Source organism: Narcine bancroftii, chromosome 7, assembly GCF_036971445.1.
Source record: "Narcine bancroftii isolate sNarBan1 chromosome 7, sNarBan1.hap1, whole genome shotgun sequence".
NCBI lineage: Eukaryota > Metazoa > Chordata > Chondrichthyes > Torpediniformes > Narcinidae > Narcine > Narcine bancroftii.
This window is the reverse complement of record NC_091475.1, coordinates 25,483,109-25,494,641: the sequence shown is the minus strand read 5'-3', so window position 1 is coordinate 25,494,641 and position 11,533 is coordinate 25,483,109.

Genomic DNA, 11,533 nt, shown 5'->3' with positions numbered 1-11,533 from the left:
CATTTTCCAAGTTGACATTATACTGCATTTTATTGCTACCGCTAAGGCTATCATAATTAATCTTTTTTGCGCTTTATCCAATTTGAGGCCTAATTCATTACTTCTTATGTAACTTAAAAGAAAGATCTCTGGATTTATTGGTATGTTAATTTTTGTGATTTTATTAATATCTGATTTAGATCTTCCCAAAATGTATTCATTTTCGTACATGCCCAAATTGCATGTACTGTTGTTCTCATTTCCTTCTTACAGCAAAAATATCTATCTAATAATGTTGGATCCCATTCTTTTAATTTTTGAGAAGTGATATGTAACCTGTGTAACCAATTATACTGTATCATGCATAACCTTGGGTTTATTGTTAACTAATATGGCTAGACCTCTAGCTTTTGAATTATATGATGTTGCCGCTACATGTCCTACCCAGTCTCTCTTTAATTTGTTATGTTCCACTTCAGTTAGATGCATTTCTTGCACATATGCTGTATCTATTTTTTCAGTAAATTTAATAGCCTCTTCCTTTTAATTTGGTTATGTATTCCATTAATGTTTATGGTCAACGTGGCCATCCTATATCTTGTTTACACCTCTTTTCCGCTTCCTCACCTCCTCCATCCCGCTTTTCCCATTTTCATCTCTCAGTTTTCCCTTTTTAAACTCAATGTATGACAGCACATTTAAAACATAAAATACTCCAACAATTCCCACACCCAATATTACCTTAACCCCAAATGTCCCCCTCCCTGCCTCTCTGAGTTTCCCCTTATCCCTTGCTGGGTGACCACAACTTCCCTTTCCATTTAGGTTGCGAACTTGCTTGCAAGTGTCAACTGATTTCGCAGTGACGGTTATTCTCTCCCCACCAACACCCCAGAAAACATTTTTTTTACACATGTAACAAAGCTCTCCCTTTCCCCCCCTTACTTCTTTCCTTTCCCTCTCTTTTCCCTCTTGAGTTCTTTACATATACATTGTTTTTACATCTTTATATATATTTTATCACACTTCTTCATTCTTATTACATCTCTTCATCTCTCCTATCCTGAAAATGCTCTGCGAATTCTTGTGCTTTGCTCCCCGGGTATAAATATTTTAAGCACAGCTGGATGTCTTAACATGAATTTATAAGGTTTTTTCCATAGAATCGATTTTGCAGTATTAAACTCTTTCCTCTTCTTTAAGAGTTCAAAATTTAAGTCTGGGTTAAAAAATATTTTTTGACCCTTGTATTCCAGTGGTTTATTATCTTCTCGAACTTTATTTCTTGCCTGCTCCAATATATTTTCTCTTGTCGTATATCTCAAAAATTTTACGAAGATGGATCTTGGTTTTTGATGTGTCTGCTAGTGCCCTGTCTGTCCTTTATATTTCCATTTCTTCCTGCATTTCTGTCATTCCCAGGACCTTTGGGATCCATTCTTTTATAAATTCCTTCATGTCTGCGGCTTCTTCACCCTCCTTCAGGCCCACTATTTTTATGTTGTTTTGCCAACTATAATTTTCCAACATATCAATTTTCTGAGCTAACAACAGAAGAGTTTCTAATTTTTTTGTCACTTTTTTCCAATTTTCCTCTTAAGTCATTTACTTCCATTTCTATAGCCATTTCTTGTTCTTCCACATTTTCTACTCTTTTCCCTATTTCTGTCATTATCCGTTCTAAAGTTTGGATTTTATCTTCGGTTCTTTTCATTTTTCTTTTAATTGCACTAAATTCTAATGACAACCACTCTTTTAATGTTCTCATTTGTTTTTCAAAAAAGGCTTTATCTATATTTTGTCCATCTGTTTTACCTTCTATTTCTCTGTGAAGATCTTGGTCTTCTTATTCCTTTTCTTCTGTGTCTGTACCTGTGTTTGTGTCTTCTTCTTCTTCTTCTCTTCTTTGTATCTGTGTCTCTTCTGATTCTCCTGATGAGTTGCTTGTATCACTTTGTCAGGCCTCTTCTTGCTTGATCCTCCCCTCCTGGGCTGCTCATCTGTCGGGCCTCCTGCAGCTGCTCCTCTTGCCTTTCACCCCATCGACTTTCTTCCATTTTTACATTTTAAAAAATTTTTCACACTATGAACCATACTGACCAAAATTCACACAAACATTTCCCTCTTGAATATACACAGTGTCATTTTCTCCCCTCTTTCCCCCCTCCCTTCCCTCCTTCCTTCACCACCCCTCCCCACTCATTCAATGTTCAATATATATGATACATTAAACAATGACATCACACAATGAAAATAAACAAGAAATTTGTGTCTTCTACTTTTACATACTGGGTCAATTCATTTCATCTTCTTCTCTTGCTGTCATTTTAGGCGGAGGAGGTCCGCGATAGGACTTCTCCGTTGTGTTCCATGTACGATTCCCAAATTTGTTCAAATACTGTGATGTTATTTCTTAAATTATATGTCATTTTTTCCAATGGAATACATTTATTCATTTCTATGTACCATTACTGTACTCTCAGGCTCTTCTAATCTCCAGGTTGACAGAATACATTTTTTTGCTACAGCTAAAGCTATCATAATAAGGCTTTTTTGTGCTCCATCCAAATCGAGTCCAAGTTCTTGACTTCTTATATTACTTAGAAGAAAGATCTCTGGATTTTTTGGTATGTTGCTTTTTGTGATTTTATTTAATACTTGGTTTACATCTTCCCAAAACTTTTCCACTTTCTCACATGCCCAAAATGCATGTACTGTTGTTCCCGTTTCCTTCTTACAATGAAAACATCTATCTGATACTGTTGGGTCTTATTTATTTAACTTTTGGGGTTTGGTGTATAGCCTGTGTAACCAATTATATCGTATCATGCGTATCCTCGTGTTTATTGTATTTCTCATAGTTCCGGAGCATAGCTTTTCCCATGTGTCATTCTTTATCTTTATGTTTAGATCTTGTTCCCATTTTTGTTAAGGTTTACAGCTTGTTTCCTCGTTCTCTTTCTCTTGCAGTTTGATGTACATGTTTGTTATAAATCTTTTAATTATCATTGTGTCTGTAATCACATATTCAAAATTGCTTCCTTCTGGTAACCTCAGTCTGCTTCCCAATTTATCCTTCAAGTAGGTTTTCAGTTGGTGGTATGCAAACATTCTACCATGAGTTATACCATATTTGTCCTTCATTTGTTCAAAAGATAATAATTTATTTCCTGAAAAACAATTTTCTATTCTTTTGATCCCTTTGCTCTCCCATTCTCTAAAGGAAAGGTTATCTATTGTGAAAGGGATTATTTGATTTTGCGTCAATATTAATTTTGGTAGTTGATAATTTGTTTTATTCCTTTCTACGTGAATCTTCTTCCAAATGTTGAGGAGATGGTGCAGTACTGGTGAATTCTTATCTTGCACCAGCTTTTCATCCCACTTATATAGTATATGTTCAGGTACCTTCTCCCCTATTTTATCTAGCTCTAATCTGGTCCAATCTAGTTTTTCCCTTGTTTGATAAAAATCTGACAGGTATCTTAATTGTGCTGCTCTATAATAATTCTTAAAGTTTGGTAGCTGTAAGTCCCCTTGTTTGTACCATTCTTTTAATTTACCTAGCGCTATTCTCGGTTTCCCCCCTTTCCATAAGAATTTCCTTATTATTTTCTTTAGCTCCTTGAAGAATTTCTGTGTTTGGTGAATTGGTAATGATTGAAATAGGTATTGTATCCTTGGGAAGATATTCATTTTAATACTATTTACCCTTCCTATCAGTGTTAGTGGTAAGTCTTTCCTATGCTCTAAGTCGTCTTGTAATTTCATTAATGGTTGATAATTTAGTTTCTATAGATGGGCTAGATTATTATCTAGTTGAATACCTAGGTATTGGATTGCTGTGTTTGCCATCTAAATGGTGATTCTTTCTTAAACTTTGTGAAATCTGCATTATTCATTGGCATCACTTTACTTTTATTTGTGTTGATCTTGTACCCCGATGTTTCTACATATTCCTTCAATTTCTTATGTAATTCTTTTATTGATATTTCTGGTTCTGTTAAATATACCATGATGTCATCTGCAAATAGACTGATTTTATATTCCTTCTCTTTTATTTTTATACCTCTTATTTTCTGTTCTTATCAGTTCTGCCAGTGGTTCTATAGCTAACACGAACAGTGAGGGAGATAGTGGACATCCCTGCCTAGTTGATCTGCTTAATTTAAATTGGTTTGATATATATCCATTTACTGTCACCTTCGCCAATGGTCCCTTATATAATGCTTTAATCCAATTAATATATTTCTCTGGTAGGTTGAATTTTTGTAGTACTTTGAATAAATAATTCAATTATACTCTGTCAAAGGCTTTCTCTGCATCTAAGGCAACCACCACTTTTGGTGTCTTGTTTCCTTGTACTGCATGGATTAAGTTAATGAACTTACAGATATTGTCCGTTGTTCATCTTTTCTTAACAAATATAGTTTGATCTAGTTTTACTATTTCTGGTACACAGTCGGCCAATCTGTTTGCTAATAGTTTAGCTATTATCTTATAATCTGTGTTAAGTAGAGATATTGGTCTATAGGATGCTGGTGTTAGTGGATCTTTCCCCGTCTTTGGTATTACTGTAATTATTGCTGTTTTGCATGAATCTGGTTTTGTGTTTCTTCAATCTGGTTCATTACTTCCAGGAGAGGAGGAATTAATAAGTCTTTAAATGTTTTATGGAATTCTATTGGGAGTCCATCCTCTCCCGGCGTTTTATTGTTCAGTAGTTTTTTAAATATATCCTGTATTACCTCTATTTCAAATGGTTTTATTAATTTATTTTGCTCCTCATCTTGGAATTTCAGTAGTTCAGTTTTCGCTAGAAATTCATCTATTTTGTCTTCTTTCCCTTCGTTTTCAGTTCGATATAGTTGCTCGAAGAATTCCTTGAAGTTTTCATTGATCTCCGTTGGGTTATATGTAATTTGTTTGTCCTTTTTCCTTGATGCCAATACCGTTCTTTTAGTTTGTTCTGTCTTAAGCTGCCAAGCTAGTATTTTGTGCGTTTTTTCTCCTAGCTCATAATACTTCTGTTTTGTCTTCATTATGTTCTTCTCCACCTTATATGTTTGTAGTGTTTCTTATTTTTTTTTGTCCGCCAATTCTCTTCTTTTTGTTGTATCTTCCCTTATTCCTAATTATTCTTCTGTACTTGCTATTTCCCTTTCCAGCTGTTCTATTTCCCGATTGTAGTCCTTCTTCATCTTAGTTACATAACTTATTATCTGCCCTCTGATGAACACTTTCATTGCAACCCATAGTATGAACTTATCTTTCACTGATTCCGTATTTATTTCAAAGTACATTTTAATTTGTCGCTCAATTAATTCTCTAAAATCCTGTCTTTTAAGTAGCATGGAGTTTAATCTCCATCTATACGTTCTCGGTGGATGTCCTACAGCTCGATTGCCAATAACAGCGGTGAGTGATCCGATAACAATCTAGCTTTATATTCCGTTTTCCTAACTTTCCCTTGGATGTGGTCTATCCTTGAGTATGTTTTATGTCTTCCTGAATAATACGTGTATTCCTTCTCCTTTGGGTGTTGTCTCCTCCATATATCCAAAAGTTGCATTTCCTGCATCGATTTAACCATAAATTTGGTTACTTTGTTTTTCCTGCTAGTCTTTTTTCCAGTTTTATCCATCTTTGAGTCCAAATTAAGGTTAAAGTCCTCTCCTATCAGTATATGCCCCTGTGTATCTGCAATCTTCAAAAAGATATCTTGCATAAATTTTTGATCTTCTTCATTAGGTGCATAAACATTGAGCAAATTCCAAAATTCTGAATATATCTGACACTTTATCATTACATACCTCCCTGCTGGATCTATTATTTCCTCCTTTATTTTGATTGGTACATTTTTATTGATTAATATAGCTACTCCTCTGGCTTTTGAATTATATGATACTGCCGTTACGTGCCCTACCCAATCTCTCGTTAATTTCTTGTGTTCCACTTCAGTTACATGTGTTTCTTGCACAAATGCTATATCTATTTTTTTCTTTTTTCAGTAAATTTAATAGCCTCTTCCTTTTAATTTGGTTATGTATTTCATTAATGTTTATGGTCAACGTGGCCATCTTATATCTTGTTTACACCTCTTTTCCGCTTCCACACACCTCCATCCCCCTTTTCATCTCTCAGTTTTCCCTTTTTAAACTCAATGTTTGACAGCACATTTAAAACATAAAATACTCCAACAATTCCCACACCCAATATTACCTTAACCCCAAATGTCCCGCTCCCTGCCTCTCTGAGTTTCCCCTTATCCCTTGCTGGGTGACCACAACTTCCCTTTCCATTTAGGTTGTGAGCTTGCTTGCAAGTGTCAACTGATTTCGCTGTGACGGTTATTCTCTCCCCACCAACACCCCAGAAAACATTTTTTTTACACATGTAAAAAAGCTCTCCCTTTCCCCCCCCCTTACTTCTTTCCTTTCCCTCTATTTTCCCTCTTTAGTTCTTTACATATATATTGTTTTTACATCTTTATATATACTTTATCACCTTTCTTCATTCTTATTACATCTCTTCATCTCTCCTATTCTGCAAATGCTCTGCGAATTCTTGTGCTTTGTCCGGATCCGAGAACAGTCTGTTTTGTTCCCCGGGTATAAATATTTTCAGCACAGCTGGATGTCTTAACATGAATTTATAAGGTTTCTTCCATAGAATCGATTTTGCTGTATTAAACTCTTTCCTCTTCTTTAAGAGTTCAAAACTTATGCCTGGGTAAAACATTATTTTTTGACCCTTGTATTCCAATGGTTTATTATCTTCTCGAACTTTATTCCTTGCCCGCTCCAATATATTTTCTCTTGTCGTATATCTCAAAAATTTTATGAAGATGGATCTTGGTTTTTGATGTGTCTGCGGTTTCGGAGCTAGTGCCCTGTGTGTCCTTTATATTTCCATTTCTTCCTGCATTTCTGTCACTCCCAGGACCTTCGGGATCCATTCTTTTATAAATTCTTTCATGTCTGCGGCTTCTTCACTCTCCTTCAGGCCCACTATTTTTATGTTGTTTCATCAACTATAATTTTCCAACATATCAATTTTCTGAGCTAACAACAGAAGAGTTTCTAATTTTTTTGTCATTTTTTTCCAATTTTCCTCTTAAGTCATTTACTTCCATTTCTATAGCCATTTCTCGTTCTTCCACATTTTCTACTCTTTTCCCTATTTCTGTCATGATCCGTTCTAAAGTTTGGATTTTATCCTCAGTTCTTTTCATTTTTCTTTTAATTGCACTAAATTCTAATGACAACCACTCTTTTAATGCTCTCATTTGTTCTTCAAAAAAGGCTTTATCTATATTTTGTCCATCTGTTTTACCTTCTCTTTCTCTGTGAAGATCTTGGTCTTCTTATTCCTTTTCTTCTGTGTCTGTACCTGTGTTTGTGTCTTCTTCTTCTCTTCTTTGTATCTATGTCTCTTCTGATTCTCCTGATGAGTTGCTAGTATCACTTTGTCAGGCCTCTTCTTGCTTGGCCTCTTGTGGTTGATCCTCCCCTCCTGGGCTGCTCATCTGTCGGGTCTCCTGCAGCTGCTCCTCTTGCCTTTCACCCCGTCGACTTTCTTCCTTGCCTGGTTCCTCACTTCCTCTCCTGCTGCCTTCTTTATCTTCCAGCCGAGAGTCCTGGTGTCAGGGGTCCCTCAGCTGGTTGCGCTGTGGTTGCCCACTCCTTGGCTGAGCCCCCCTCCCATCAGTGTTTCCTTTTACCTTTGATTGTGCAGATGAGAGAGCCATTTTTGCAGTCCACTGGTTGGGGGGGGGGGGGGGCGGTCGCGACTCCGCGGGGCCGGCACCAACCTTGGAGATCGGGTGCTCTTCGCCACCATAGCTCCCTGTTCCTTCGGTGACTTTTCTTCTTCTTTTTCCCCGTTTGTTTTTACTTTTTCCTTCTTGGGTGCCATCTTCTTTCTCTTCTCTGCAACTTTATCTTCTATTTCTTATACTTTATATTTGTTAAGATTTGTCTTTTCTTTACTTTTTTTTCTTTTTTTCTGGAGAGGGCTGGTTTTACCCTACCGGCCACTACTCCATTACGTGACTCCCCCCTTTCTTTTTTTCTGGAGAGGGCTATTTTTATGTATGGATGTTCTTAACACAGGTGCTTCTGTTGTCTCTGCTGGTCCACTACTGTCTAGCACTGGTGGTGTTTCCTCTGCTGCTGTATAGGCTGGATTTTCTGTATTTGTCCGCTCTTGCAGTGTCTCTTCCATTTTCAGCAGGCCCTTTTGATTCCTTCTCAGTATTTGACCCTTCTCTGCTCTGACAGTGTAGGATCTTGGATTTACTTCCTCCAGAACAATAGCCTTTTTCTCCCAAGTGTTGGAATCTCTTGAGTCTCACTATGTCATGTTGTGCCGTGGACCTAAGCTTCTTGTTGACTTTCCATAGTTTGCTTTTTGGCTCCATTGCAGATGGTTTTGTTTCTGTTCGATATCTTCGACATCTATATTTTTGTTTGGGTTTGCAGAGTAGGGAAATGTGGTGCATAGTCTATGTCCCATCAGAATTTCAGCGAGTGACATGACATGTTCAAGTGGTGAAGCTCGATATAACTGAATAGAGCTAGGTATGGATCTGAGCCACTGTCTCGTGCTTTCTTCAGCAACTGTTTAACTATGTGAACTCCTTTCTCTGCTTTGCCATTTAACTGTGGATGCAGAGGACTTGAAGTCACATGTTGAAAATCATATTCTTCTGCAAAATTCTGAAACTCTCTACAGCTGTAGCATGGTCCATTGTCACTGTTGAACATTTGAGGAATTCTGTGTCTTGCAAAGATTGATTTCATATATTTGATGACACAAACAGCAGACATGCTAGGAAGCAACACATGCTCTGGATAGTTCATTAGATAATCAATACCCAGTAAGTAATTATTCCCATCCATGTGGAACAGATCAGTCCCAACTCTCTGCCATGGTTCTGCTGGTATGTCAGTTATTATCATGGGTCCTTTTACCTGCTTTGTTTCAAACCATCCTGTCAATGTCAGCATTTATTCCTGGCCAATAAACAGCAGTTCTGGCCCTCCTCTTGCATTTTTCCATTCCAAGGTGCCCCTCATCCACCCTTTTCAGCATCCCTGTGATTGAGGAATGACAATTCTGCACTGTCTGAGTAGAAGCCAATTGATAACATTCAGCTCAGCTCTGATGTTGATTTATGGCTGACATTCACCTCTTGGCCATCCCTTATTCAGATTCTTGATGACCCTCTGTAGAACTATGTGCTTTTCTCTTTCAGCTGCGATCTGCTTGGATTTTATGTCAGATACGGGATAATGCATCACCGAACATAATAGGTTTCCCTGGTGTGTACACCCTCTTGACTAGGCTTAAGTTTTCACATGCTTTGTCACCCAACAGTGATTCATGTCCATCTGGGTCTACTGTGAACCTGAGGTGATGCTCTTTATCTTTAACTTTCACCTTGAGTTTACAAATACCTTTTGTGCCTATGCTCTGACTATTGTAGGCTTTGAGCTGTACAAGGTTTGCATGGATGTATGGCTTTATCTTCACTGCCCTGATGTCGTGCTTACAGATCAAATTGTCCTTTGCCCATGTCCAGCTTGAAAGGAATATTTGTTACATTTGTATGCAATGACTCAGTCCTCTTATCCTGCTCAACTCTGTTCAGACTTGGCTGTTCAGTGTCTATTGGTTTTTAATCTTCCTGCATTACCTTGCCAACAAAAAGTGTATCACTAAGGGCAGTTTCTTCTATAGTATATATACTGTGTGTGTGCTTTCACTTCTGTTTTTGTTTCCTTTTGGAAAAACATCACTTTGCATAGTAATTCTTCCCTTTGCATTTATTACAGATGTTTCCAAATGTGGGGCATTGTTCTGGTGCACGATCAGTGCTATATTGTTTACATTTGAATGGCTCTCTATCTTTTTGTTGTTTCCTATATCTTGTTTTTTGTTTATGGATATGTATATACACTATGGGTACGCCCATACCTTCGTTTTCTCTGGCTTTTGCACTCTCACTGAACTTTTTCACAGAGCTAATTCACTGGCATGGCATATCTTCACAGTTCCAGTTAAGGTAAGCTCTGTCCCACACAGCAACCTCTCTCTCACCTTCTTATCAATAATCCCAAACACAATTTGATCACGGATCATTGAATTTTGCAGCGATTCAAAATTGCATATTCCTGCTTTTAATTTCAAGTCCGTTAAAAAGTATCATTGCTCTCTCCCTGCAGCTGGGTGAGTGAGTGAAACATATTCCTCTTGAATATTTCAGTTTTCTTTGGTGAATAGTGTTCATCAAACATCTCAATAATCTTGTCAGACTTGCCCTGGTCTTCTGTCTTGGCAAAACAAATGGATTGAAAACCTCTCGTGCTTGAGGTCCCACCTTAGTTAGTAGCAGTTCAATCTTCCATTCATCTATTGAGTCCAGTGGCTTGCAGGTACAGCATAAATCTTTGTTTGAACAGTAAGTTTACAACTTACAACTCTCCATATCTCTGCTAATAGTGACTAATACCAAATGATGTTTCATTTATTGTAATAATAAAGAAACTTGGGTTCTTTTAAAACAACTATAACTTATTAGTTAAAGCACAAGAAAATGTGGAGGTACCCATCTTGAATCCAACCAAAGCTGCCATTAATTAGTCTCCGACTCTCTCTAGTGGTCAGGAAGATCACTAACCCTCTATTATGACACCCACCACCCCTCCCTCATCCCTGTAATCCCTCCACCTTAACTCCTGGAACCCCTCCACCTTGACTCCTGGAACCCCTCCACCCACCCTCACCCTGTTATCCCTGACACCTGGAACCCCTCCTCCCACCCTGCCTCTTTAACAGCCTCACCCCACCCTGATCCTGAAGAGGAAACAGTAAAACACATTGGGATAGACTCAAAATAAAACACACACACACGTGGGGTGCAAGGGCACACAGACAGGGCGTACATTATATGCACACATGGAATACAAGACACACACATGGGGTATTCAGAAGACATACATAGAGTGTGCATAATACACGTGTATTATAAGACACATATATGGGGCAAACAGGACACACGTGAGGAGTGTTCAGGATCAGAGACACTGGGACCCTGCTCCACACAGGACAAGGATGGAGTGCACTCTCCTTTCTGTCCTCTGTGGTCAAGGCAGCGTTGTTTCCATGACAGGAGAGGTCCCATGGCCAGTACAGGAGTAAACGCTTCCTAGCTCTCTGGTTTAGAATGAATATTCCTTCTGATATTCTTGAATATAGATGTGCAAAGATATTTGTCAAAAAGTTCAATGCAACCTATTCTGAGCTACTAGTTTCAATTAGCTCCACTCATAAATAAACCCGTCTCAAGTGGGAATTTATTCAGTGTTAGGACACTATGCAGCATCTGAATAAATTGGTTATATTTTTATCACAAACAACATTACTTTTGCTAAATATATCGCAGTGTCTGATCATACATCAACAGAATGCTCACCTTATTGTCAGTGACCTTGTAATGTTTAGAAATGAGGAGGGGAGAGTTCAGAGCAGCATGTTCCTGTCCAAGAGA